The sequence below is a fragment of the Acartia tonsa genome, chromosome 12 (assembly GCF_053477335.1).
Source record: "Acartia tonsa isolate MP-2025a chromosome 12, ASM5347733v1, whole genome shotgun sequence".
Taxonomy (NCBI): Eukaryota; Metazoa; Arthropoda; class Copepoda; order Calanoida; family Acartiidae; genus Acartia; species Acartia tonsa.
Genome location: NC_137271.1, coordinates 40,570,193 through 40,583,021, shown reverse-complemented (window position 1 = coordinate 40,583,021; position 12,829 = coordinate 40,570,193). Strand labels below are relative to the sequence as shown.

Below are 12,829 nucleotides of genomic sequence, written 5' to 3'. Positions count from 1 at the left end.
ACATCAATCAATCGATAATGATCACAGAGTCATCACGGGTAGAGTTCGCGCTCGCGCCACCTTCGTGTTCCAGGATGGCATCAATATCGTCATCATCGGAAGATGGATTGACATCGCCGGAGATATCGGGTTCGTCTTCATCTGAATCTGATGATAGATCCACTGTTCGATCCAAATTTATGGCACGATCATAGACATCTAAGGACTGGATAACTAAGTCACGATAACCATTGCATTTGGCTTCCAACTCGGACAGAACCTGTTCATTTTCTTCGCGGGTCCGCTGAGAAGATGGAAGGGCTTGGTGAAGGAATTGGTATATACCAATTCCTTCACCAAATAGCCTGAGCGCCTCCATATTACGAACCGACTGAAACCCCGACCTGAACACCAGGTTACAGATATCCTTAAAATATCTGTGTAGGACCTGATAATGGGCGAACCAGCCAGGCATCAGGTCGGGGTATAAAGCCGGTTCTGGATCTATGCAGGGAAGAGTACGGGGGGCGTAAGGAACCAAATCATCCATCATCACGTTGCGCCTGCGGTCAACTCTCTGTCCTTCCGCCATAACGATAGCAAAACAATGCAACAAAATAAATACTAGCGGAAGCAAAATAAAATATAAATAATGTAGAATGTAGATGATATTTGTAGTACTGTAGTATATGTTGTCACTTCAAAGGTCCGTAAGCAATTGAAATTTCAAGGAAATCATTACCCCCTACCAATTTACATTTTTACCACCATTTTTACTATTTTTCTTTGTTGTTGGTTTCCAAGAAATTATTAAGATTAATAATATTATAGATATCTTCAAATATGAAGTGTTGGGATGTGTGAAATATTTTTAACAAGGATGACAATATCCATTAAAGCAAAACATTAACATAAATGCATAAGTATAATCAAAATTATAAGTAAGTATTCTGTCTATAAATTATATAAAATACTAACATATTAATGATGAACAGACTGACGTCTATAACCAACACAAATTATAGAAAAGCTTCGCTAATTCCTAGTATTTTCCATAAGTTTTGTTTTGTTATTTCTTGGGTGGGGGGGGGGGGAGGGGAGGGGTCAATATCAAGTGTTGGGATGTGTGAAAAATTTTTAACAAGGATGACAATATCCATTAAAGCAAAACATTAACATAAATGCATAAGTATAATCAAAATTATAAGTAAGTATTCTGTCTATAAATTATATAAATACTAACATATTAATGATGAACAGACTGACGTCTATAACCAACACAAATTATAGAAAAGCTTCGCTAATTCCTAGTATTTTGAATTTTCCATATGTTTTGTTTTGTTATTTCTTGGGGGGGGGGGGGAACATTAACATAAATGCATAAGTATAATCAAAATTATAAGTAAGTATTCTGTCTATAAATTATATAAAATAGTAATACTAACATATTAATGATGAACAGACTGACGTCTATAACCAACACAAATTATAGAAAAGCTTCGCTAATTCCTATTTTCCATATGTTTTGAATTGTTATTTCTTGGGTGGGGGGGGGGGGGAGGGGAGGGGTCAATATTTGTATCGTAACGGTCAACCTTCAAACTAGGGGGGGCGAGGTAGGGGTGAATCAATATCATTAGCATATATATATCGACAACATTTCTTAAATAGGGGAGGGGTGAGACTACACTAGTGTAATAAATTATTATCGATTCAGCGTTTTTTTTTTTTGGGGGGGGGGGGGAAACATTTATGACCTCATAAAGCTAAGGGTCAACTCGTCATACAAGAAATATGAGACCTTAGAGAACAAGGACAAAACGTTACAATTTACAAAACTAACTCCAATCCAAATAAAATAAAAATATTTATTTTCATTTTATTTAAGTCAACATAGTTTATTTATTTATTTAGAATATTTATTTCATTAAAGTAAAAAAAGTTATGATTATTGTTTTGTTAGTATGTTAGGTTAAATTAGTACATATTACTTGAGTTAGAATGATTAATACATTATTTAATGGTTATTGGTGGTTTTTTTTTAACTTTTCTTTCACTTTATGATATTAGCAAGTTTGATATATGGTTGAGTTGAAATGTAGAAGACAGTAAGCAGGGTGGAGGGTTGGAGAATGTAGGGTGTTGGAACTTTGGAAGGTGGATTATTATAGAGTAGATACGCTGAAAGCCTGAAACAAAAAATCTTAAGTCTTAACAGCTATGTGAGGGAGAGGGGGGGGATGGTAATTTATCTATCTTGCTTAGCGTTCGGTTAATTCTAAATTAATGAATTAATAAAAGCTATCTATCTTAAACGGACGTACGGAGGGACGGACCGACCGACCCTAATTATAGAAAAGCTTCGCTTTAAAAAAATAAATTTTACTTTTATTTGAGCCAATGTTAGATAAAAAGTTAATAATTTAACCAACCAATTAAAATATCCTTGTATTTATGTTTTGACATGTCCTATAATCAATAGGCATCTATTAAATGTAATCTAAACAAGGATAACAAGATTATCATCCATTGTCTTATCTCCTAAGGTGTACTTTACAACCCTCTCACATACTCACACGACAATACAAATACACATAATAAATACTAGGATATGACAATGAAAGAAAAATCGAGATTTTTGGAATAAAGAAAGGGGAGAATAAATTATTTAAAAGTCTTATCTATTATACAAATTTTATATCTAAGTTTTCATATTTATTGAATTGTTTACAAGTAAAACTGATATGGTTCTGATATCGCAAAAACCAATCAACCAATATTATTTTTTTATAATTCATTCTAAAAAAATAAAAAAAAATCATCAATATTTAATTTTTAAAGTTTTCAAATTTATTGAATTGTTTAAAAGTAAAACTGATATGGTTCTGAGTTCTGATATCGCAAAAACCAATCAACCAATATTATTATTTTTATAATTCATTCTATAAAAATAAAAAACTCATCAATATTTAATTTTTAAAAAAAAATTGTATAAAAAGTAAAAAAAAACACTGAGAAAATATTAGGTGTAGAGGTTTCGTGTTCTTTCTAGACAGCTATATTGGCTATTTTTCCAAATTTTGACGGAACGAAAAAATTTATTGGAAAATATCAGTAAATATTAACTTTCAGGATCGTAAAAATTTAGAAAAGATTTTAATATTTCTGTTTCATGTCCATTTTCAACCCTTTCCCTAATTATTATCAACGACTTTGGACCGTTCGTAGATAGGGGGAATATCTGAGAAATATTGACCCGTGGGTTTCAAATTTCCATCGTCAAAGATTTAATTTAATTTAATTTAATGCAAATTATGTTCGTCTCCACTGTGGCGGAATATTGAACATTTCATAATATTCATAACATCACAATACTGTTATTTTAATTTACAATACATTTATCATACAGAGATTTAAAAGAGTTTAGCGTTTTTGCAGATTTAACAGAAGTTGGAAGAGAGTTCCAGGCGTCAACAACTCTAACAGAAAAGCTATACTTTCTTGCATCAGTTTTAAATCTTGGTTTTACAATGTTCTGATAGTTAGCACTTAATCTTGTTGTCTGTCTGCCTTCTTGGAAAAACTCAAAAAACTGGTTGGCTGGCAGATTATCATGTTTATTTATTATTTTCCAGACTTGTATCATGTCTCCTCTCTTTCTTCTATCTTCAAGTGATGATAAATTTAATTCTTTTAGCCTCTCCTCATAAGTTTTTCCCTTTAATCCAGAAACCATTCTTACAGCTCTTTCTTGTACTTGCTCCAGAATTTTCTTGTCATGTTCTAACCATGGTGACCAGGCCTGAACACAGTATTCAAGATGTGGCCTGACATACTGCTTGTACAGCTTAATCCAAGTAATTCTGTCTCTGTAGGTAACAGATCTTGACATTTGACCTAATACAGAGTTGGCTTTGTTGGCTGCATTCTGACAATTTAAGGAAGGCTTTAAAGTTGTAGATATATAGACACCAACATCTTTTTCATGATCATCATTGCATAAAATTGTTCCAGCAGGTGCATAACCATTCATATAATAAGAATGACGTGGATTATTTCTGCCAAAGTGTAAAACTTTGCACTTGTCAGCATTAAATTGCATTTGCCATTTATCTGCCCAGTCTAATAAATTATTTATGTCATTCTGTAAGGTTTCACATGACTGTTCGTTTAAGATAACATTTCCACACTTGGTATCATCAGCAAATTTTGATAAAATAGCTTGACTAGAATTAACTGCTCTGTCGATATCATTAATAAAAATCACAAACAATAAAGGGCCCAACACAGAGCCCTGTGGCACACCAGACATAACAGAGATCCAATCTGAGGCTTTTCCATTAATAATAACTCGCTGTTTTCTATTTAGAAGCCAGTCTTCAATCCATTGGCAAGTCTTTTCATTCACACCAATTGCTTTAATTTTCACTAAAAGACGTTTTATGGGAACCTTATCAAATGCTTTGGAAAAGTCTAGGTATATCATATCCAGATCTTGGCCAGAATCAATTGCCTTGGTCAGTTTTTCAACATATTCTAAAAGATTAGTCAAACAGGATCTTTTTTGCCGGAATCCATGCTGAGAGTTGGTAATTAAATTGTTCTCTTCTAGATATTGGACCAGGTTGTCTTTGATAATAGACTCCATAATTTTACAAATTATACATGTAAGAGAGACAGGACGATAATTACATGCTTTGAATTTTGATCCCTTTTTAAAGATAGGTGTAACATTGGCCTTTTTCCAATCACATGGAACTTTTCCAGATTCATATGACTTGTTGAACAAGAGTGCTAGAGGTTTAGCCAATTCATCTTTGAATTCTTTTAAAAATTTTCCTGTAATACCATCTGGTCCTGGAGCAGAGTGAATTTTGAGGCTGTCAATTTTCTGTTTAACATTATCTTCAGTAAACTTGACTCTATTTGTGTTCTCAGTAGTATTGACAGGTTCAACAGTAGGTATATTTGATATATTTTCTTCAGTGAAAACTGAACCAAAAAATCCATTTAAAAGCTCAGCCATTTCTTTATCATCTGAAGTTTCACAGCCATCATCTGTTTTAAGTGGTCCAACAGAATCTTTGTTTTTGGTTTTACTTTTCATGTAAGAGTAAAACTGTTTAGGATTATTTTTAGCATTGTTGCCCAATTTCCGCTCATAGTTCTTTTTTTGCCTTTTTAATCCTGTTCTTCAAAAGTTTGTCAGCATTGTTGTAATCTTCATAGTGGGTGGATAATTTTGAAATCCTAAACCTTCTCCATTTTCTTTTCTTTAGTTTTGACAGTTGTTCAATTTCTTTAGAAAGCCAAGGAGGTTTGCTTTGTTTTTTTAAGAACTTTTTAGGAATATACTTTGATTTCACGTTATCAATACAGTTGACAAAAAAGTTCCAAAAATCCTCTAAGGTAAGGGTCTCAGAAGCAGCAATCCAATTTGTTTCTGAAAGCTCTTTCTTTATGTTAACAATATCAGCATTTGACCAATCATCGACTTTTTTGGTAGATTCTTTGATTTCTGGATTTAATACAACATCAAAATAAAGTATTTTGTGATCACTTTTTCCAAGGTAGCCTGCATCCTGTATGTTGTTGATTAAGTTGGGATATTCAGTCAACACTAAATCCAACACAGAACCAGATTTGTGTGTAGAAAAATCTACCATTTGCTTCATAAATTTGTTGTTAACTGCATCCAAAAAAAGCTTGGATTGGGGATTGGTAGCATGATTATTGGTCCAGTCTATGTCTCTAAAATTAAAGTCACCAACAAATATAGAATGTTTTTTAGCATTTGATATAAGATTGATAAGGTTTTGATTATTAACTTTAACATCCTCAGAATTGTATAATTTGTGTGGTCTGTATACAAGATAAATAGAAACATCATTCACAGATTTATCAGCCTTCACTTTTATTTCTGTAAACTGGTTAAAATTATATTCACAACTAGATTTTTTAACTTCTGTAACAGTAAGGTTGTTTCTTGCATAGATTAATAGTCCTCCGCCAATTCCTGCTGTTGTATCAGCTCTGTCACATCTTGAAATAATTGTATAATTGTCAATATTCAGTTCTGTATTTACATATTCTGAATTCGTCCAGGTTTCAGTCATTAAAATAAGATCAGGTTTGTCATTATTTGATAAAACTTTAATTTCGTCAAGTTTACTTAAAAGTCCTCTAGCATTAGTGTAGAGAATCTGAATCCTTCTCTTGTTGAACTTTTCCTTTGACTCCTTCCCCTCCATGGATTCAGATTTCCTTCTTTCCCTTTCGGTACTGACCCTTCTATAAATTGTTTCAGTGTCAACTGAGGCTGAGTTTCTTCTATGGGAACTTTGATGATTCTTTTCTGGCCTTTCCTTCCTATAGCTCGAAACATAAAGTTTAAAGTTTCTTCTTCACTCCTTTCAGAGTTAAGCTTTGAAACTTCATCTCTAATCTGCTGGTCATGTTTACGTTGATTTGCTGTTAAATCTGGTGATAATTTCACATCTTTCCAGGCATCATTTCTTTCTGACAGTTCCATACATTTGCTTAGGAGATATGATTTTATTTCACAGTTATCAAAGACTATAAGCATTGGTCGATTTTTGGAGTCATCTTTCTTGCCCAACCTCTTTACTGTCTTGATAGAATTTAACCCATCAGTAGCATCAAGAACATTGAGTAATCTTTTGGTAAAATCCAGATCATGTTTTTTCCTCGTTTCAGAAATACTGCTGCTTGATTCTGGAATGTTGTGGCATATAATATTGCACTTCCTTGCTTCCTGGTCACTTAATTCATCCATCATGTTGATTCGTTCATGTGTGTCTGGTTTGTTTGGTATCTTTTCCTTTTCAGGATTCTCAACTTTAGTTTTCAGCTCTAAGACGTCTTTCTTTAACTGTTCAATTTCATCCTCCTTAGTCTTCAATGATTTTTCAAGCTTATCAATTCTATTGTCCATGACTTTTAACTGTCTACTCATCTTGGTGGAGAATGACCGACAGGATTCACAGATCCAGAATGCAGATGACATTTCTTTCTTTTGTAGTTCACACATTTTGTACATTTCTTCAGAAATACCACAACCTTTGTGAGCCCAGAGCTCACACAAAATACATTGTAGAGCATGACTGTTGTTTGTAGATTTTCTACACAGCATGCAGGGATGTGCAGCTGGAGCCATTTCAACCAAAAATAAAATTTAAATAAATAAAAATTACAATCTACAATTAATTGAAATAAAAAATAAAAAAATTTAACAAGAAAACAAAGACTTTCAGTTAAGGAAAATATGAGCACTTATATTTTTTTCTATATATATATTTTTTTTTATGTATTTTTTTTTGTTTGTTTTTTGTCTTTTTTTGTTGTTTTTTTGTTGTCTTTTTTGTTGTCTTTTTTGTGTTTAATCTTTTCTTTCTTTCTTTTTTTTTGTCTATTTTTTTTTTGTCTATTTTTTTTTTTTTTTTTTTTTTAAAGAGTGCTCAATAATATATGCTTAATCAATACATAAAACAATAATTAAATAACAGTGACTAATAAAACATCAAAATAATTACAACAATTAATAAAACATCAAAATTATTTTTTGTTATCTTTTAAAGGTTATTTTTATCAATGGAGGTTGAAAAATTGGGATTTTCGGGCCCCCGGGATTATTATAAGCTCCCCAGACAGCTTCACATCACTAAGTAAAATAATCAAGTCTTTTTTTTCTGGGTCTATTATAGCCTCCCCAGACAGCTATCAACTTTATCTCAGCCAACAGCAGGTAAACTCTGACATTTTTTGCCTGTCCCAAAACATTTTAATCACAAATCTAAGATCACTTCTATTTTATTTTATAAGTGGGCATACGGCTTCTGAAAAATGAGAGGCTTGATCCACCTCTCTTGTAGAAGTGAATCAAGCAATATTAGCTTGGTCGTTTTAGATATATTGGATTTATTTCAAGTAGACATATGTCTGATTTTCAATAACAGCAGAGAATATCGAAAATATTTAAGAATCTAAAATAAATCTACTCGTCATTTATGAACACAAAAAAAACTCAGAAGGACAGGAAATTAAATTTTGATGAAAATCGGACAAAAGGCATTCAATAGAAAAAAAGGTGCTTTAAAGCACTCAAATATCAAATAAATGCTGAGTAAATCTAATTTTCATCTTATTAAGGACAGACTGACGAACAGACACATTGAATTATAGAGAAGCTTCGCTCCTAAAAAGTGTAATAAGGTAACATTTATAATTCAAGCTTATTAAACTTAACTGATAACTATAATTTAGATACAATAATCCTTATACAATATTTAACAATTTCTTGGACAGACAAGTCGTCTTCCTGACCTTATTCTTCTACAACATTTATTTCTTCCATTTACTAGCACCTAAACAAAGTTACAAAGATAGTCAAAAGTTTTTTTCCAACTAAATATAAATAAAGTTTTTAAATTTATATCTTACCCTGCATTCTGCAGAAGGACATCTACCTGTAAATTTAACATAGTTAAAAACCTTCTTGATTGTAATAATAACTTAGTGAAGCATATTTAAAAATTTTGCTGCAAACAGATAAATTTACTGACTACTTTATTTTAAAGATGGCTGTAGTTTCGTAGATGTAAGCTGAATTTAAAGAAAAGAAAGTTTTGAAAAGTCTGTTGTACATATTACCAGACCAAAATTAGTCAGTCAGTAAGAGGACCTGCTTCATAGAGATGTAAACGAATTTAAAAAGGTACACCAACACAAAAGGTAGGTGTATATAACTTTTTATGAATTCACTTGTAAGCTAATAAAATTTTACCTGCAATTCCAGGAAATCTCATCACTGATGCACCAAATGCACCTAAAGATAAGGAATACGCATTAGTAATTTTTTCGGCTGCTATTTAAGAAAGACGGCTAAATATTTGGTTAAGATTCACTGTGCCATTGAAAATCAAATATATAATTTACTTTGTCCTTTGGTCTGTCAATCCTGCTATTTAGATAATTATGCATGCTTACCTAATACTGGTGCAAGAAAAGATGAGCCAGCTACTGCAACCGTATATCCTAATCCATTACCTAGAGTATAACCTGGACCTGTTGGAATAAGTCCTGTAGGCTTAGGCACTGATAGTAAATAGAAAAATATTATTTCAGTTCAAATTAAAGTAATTACAGTTTGAACAAATCTAACTATTTAGCTCGTGAATATTTTTAATATAAAAGCTTTTATACGTGAAAGGAGAACTCAATCCAACTTTCATACCCGATAGATCAAATTATTTATTAGGGTCACTGACTGTAAAAGATTATGATTAATTAAACTTGACAAATTAAATTTGTTTTATTTAAATATTTTAAAAATTACCATATTCGGCTGAAGGCCTGAACAACCCCAGTAGATGTAGAATTAGTTGAATTAAAGCTTCTAAGTACTATTCCACCCTAAAAAAAAATGTTTATGTCCAGTCAGTGTTACCTTACAACCAACTCTTATACTTTCTTCCTGAACTTAACCATAACCAAGGATAGATGAGTAGATAGATTCAAAGCAAATCAAAGGACTAAAGTTGACATAATTATTTTACTTACATTAGCTAGAAGACAGGTAAATGATAACAACAAAGTTTCTATAATGTTTTTTTTCTATTGAAATAAACCAATCAAAAGGATCCTTTGAAATTTTTAAATATGCAGATAATTAAATTTATCCTTATTTCAAGTATTATCTGCACATGAGATAAATTTCATTTTAAACAGTATAAGAATTGATAGAACACAAAAAGAATACTTACTGATCAATTAAAGTTTGAGAAGTTCTTGGGCTGCCTTCATTTGTTATAGATCTAATATATCTTGAATGATGGTTCCTGTAAAAGATATAAAAATATACAAAGAAAACCAAAATAATTAGGTAAAACCATTATTAACTATTATTATATATTTATTATATACAAAAAAAAGTTCTCTAAATCTATTTTTTTTATATTAAGTTATAACACTTTACCATGGCTTTTCATCAGAAGCATTTTGCACACCAAAGACCATTGGAATTGATACTGAATATGAAAATTTAAAATTAATATTTTTAAAAAAATATAGTATTTCTCATAGTACGAGAAAAGTCTTTTAAATACAGACTTATCATATAAATTGCTGACTCATTTCTCCTGCTTACACAGAAAACGTGCATGATTAAGCATTTATGCATGTATAGTATAGTACAAGGTTTATGGTTTTGTCTGTCTGTCCAGTTACTTAACAAGGGTGATAGTCTGGTAAGCCGAGCGTACTCGGCCCACGGGGTAACGAGTTCGGATTCAACGGGCCCTAGCCTTTAAGTATTCTACCAAACAAACAAGCAGGATTCAATCATACAGAAATTATATATTTAAACTGAATAATCTTTACAAGTTATGTTTACTATATATATACAACAAAATATAACAATGGTTAGGTTTGAAGGGGGTGTGGGGCGCTAGGGCTTAGCGCCCGACGGTAGACAGGCTGTGGGGGCAACGGTGGTAAAAGGGGAGGCAGTGCCTCCCGATTATATAAGCGCATGAGGGACTCGTGATAGTTGCATGTTCAAGTCCCCTCCCCACATTTAGGCAGGCTAGTTTGACCGCTGGGTGCGGGGTTAACAGCGGTCATGAGATGGATAGTGATATAATAGGATTAGTGCGGGGGGTTTGTTATCATAAGTCACAGCGAAGCAACTCTGTAAACGGCCTGTCCGTCTGGGTGTCGTATTACCACAACCTCCCCTTCAAGGGTTGCGTGGCTCCTGAGCCACCAGGCCTTGAACCTGGGGATACGACAGCCGGCTCATGCGCCGGACAGGCAGTTCTTGGGGCACAGCTCGATGGAGGACAGCTCGGGCTACTCAGGCTCCCTGGGACACTCGTTGCTCGGTCTGACTGTGGTTGGTGATCAGCATTGTCAGCTCCTGGTTGGCTTCTAGGCGTGGGTTGGCAACGGCCAGGCCTCGCCGCTGGAAATTTTGCCTCGTCTGCGGGATCAGTTCTGTCGCGGCTGGTAGCTGGACACGAAGGCCTAGGCAGACTCTGGTGGTTCCTAAGGGTGGAATGGTGATGGCAAAGGGCGCATAGAATTCCATGGGGGCGCCTGCTTGATTCAGGTTGCTTGGCCTCCTAGCTCCTACCCGGATGGGGATGGCTGTCATCAGCAGGGGGCACATGGCTTCTTCTTCTTCTTCTGGGGCGGCCTCTTCCATCGCAGTGGCTGGCTCTTCTCCTACAGGCTCGCTGCTGGCTGGCAGGTTCTCCATGTCTGCGTCAGGGTTCCAGATGGCATCTCTGAGTGGCTCTGGAGCGGGCGGCGGCGGCGGTGGTTCGTTGGGCTGCTCCTGCAGGTTTTCCTCCACTGGGTCACGATCTTGGCCGCTAGGCTGTGGGGCGGCTGCGGCTGGCTGGTGCACTGGGAACTCTCCTGGGTTGCTAGCTGCGGGCGCCGTCGCTCCAACTGGCAGCTCGGTGGCATCCTCGTCGCCGTCCACGTCAGCTTGGATGTCTTCTGGGATCTGGTGGGCAGTCACATCTCCAGTGTATTTGCGCAGTCGGCCTACATGCGCGGTAACTTCTGAGATCCTGGCTACTGGAGAGGCAGGTTTAATGACATAATGGACTTCTGTAGCTTTCCTCACTACTTTCCAGGGGCCAGTCCATCTCTTGGTAATCTTGGCTGTCTTCCCTGGCACCAGGCGGGGGGCCAGGTACCAGACCAAGTCTCCAACCTCATACTTGGCCGTGCCTTCGTAAGCTGCCGCGCTCCTCCTGATGGCTCCCTCCTCCTTCTGCTGGATGGCATCATAAACTGCATAGTAGCGCTGCAACAGAGCTTGGACGTTGGCTGGAACTGAAGCATATTCGGTCTCTGGCAGCCGTAGCACCATGTCCACCGGAAGTTTGGCCTCTCTCCCAAAGAAGGCCAGGAACGGGGTCACACCAGTGGATCTGCAGGCCTTGGTGTTGTAGGCAAAGGCGATGGCAGGCAGGTGTGGCTCCCAGTTGTTATCGTCTCTGTCTAGGAACAGGCGCATGCCTGTGTTGAGCGTCCTATGAAACCTCTCCACTCGGTTGGACTGCGGGTTGTAGGGTGGTGGATGTGTCAGGCCAATCTCGAGCCGGGAGGCCAGTTCCTGGAATACCTGGCCGGTAAATTCCATTCCATTGTCGGAATGGATCTTCAGGGGGCATCCGAACGTGGCCAGGTGGCGGTGCAACAGGGCCTCAGCCACCGTGAGGGTGCGCTTGTTGGGGATGGCGTAGAGGCTGACAAACCGGCTGAATCCATCTTGGCAGGTGAGGATGTAGCGGTTCCCAGCTGGGGTCTCTGGCAGTGGCCCCACCAGGTCGATGAATAGGACTTGCTGGGGATACCCCTGGCGGGAGGGCACGTGGATCCCCTGCTTCAGCCTCTCCTTGGTAACTTTCTGGACACACTCAGGGCAGGTTTGTACCATCAGGCGGACGTCACGGGCCAGGTTGGGCCACCAGAAGTGCATGGCAACGCGGGCGATAGTTGCGTCCATCCCAAAGTGCCCAGCCATGGGGGTCCCATGGGCTAGAAAGAACGCGTCCTGCTGGAGGGCCGAAGGCAGCAGGTATCTTGTCCTCTCTCCTGTCAGAGTCTGGTCAGTGGTGGTGAGGCAGCCGTGCTCGTCAAGCCCCAGGGCTGGGAAGCGGCTGGCGTACTGCTGCTCGTCTCGTTCCTTGCCACGCAGCTCAGCCTTGGTTGGGGCCTTGCCATCAGCCACCCATTGGCGGACACGGAGCAGGAGGGGGTCCTGTGTCTGGGCTTCCAATACTCTAGCTGAATCCAGTCGGGCGGCAGGAGGCCG

At 36.9% G+C, this 12,829-nt stretch overlaps 1 protein-coding gene across 9 annotated transcripts in view; it reads right to left on the bottom strand.

The window, feature by feature from the left end:
• The window catches only part of LOC145333978 (uncharacterized), a 227,647-nt gene extending 219,753 nt beyond the window's left edge, over nt 1-7,894 (bottom strand). For all 9 annotated transcript variants that reach the window (XR_013884660.1, XR_013884661.1, XR_013884662.1 and 6 more), the window contains exon 1: nt 7,865-7,894. The gene's annotated coding sequence lies outside the window, so the exon portion shown is untranslated. The remainder of the gene's footprint in view (nt 1-7,864) is intronic.
• Nucleotides 7,895-12,829: the final 4,935 nt, after the last annotated feature.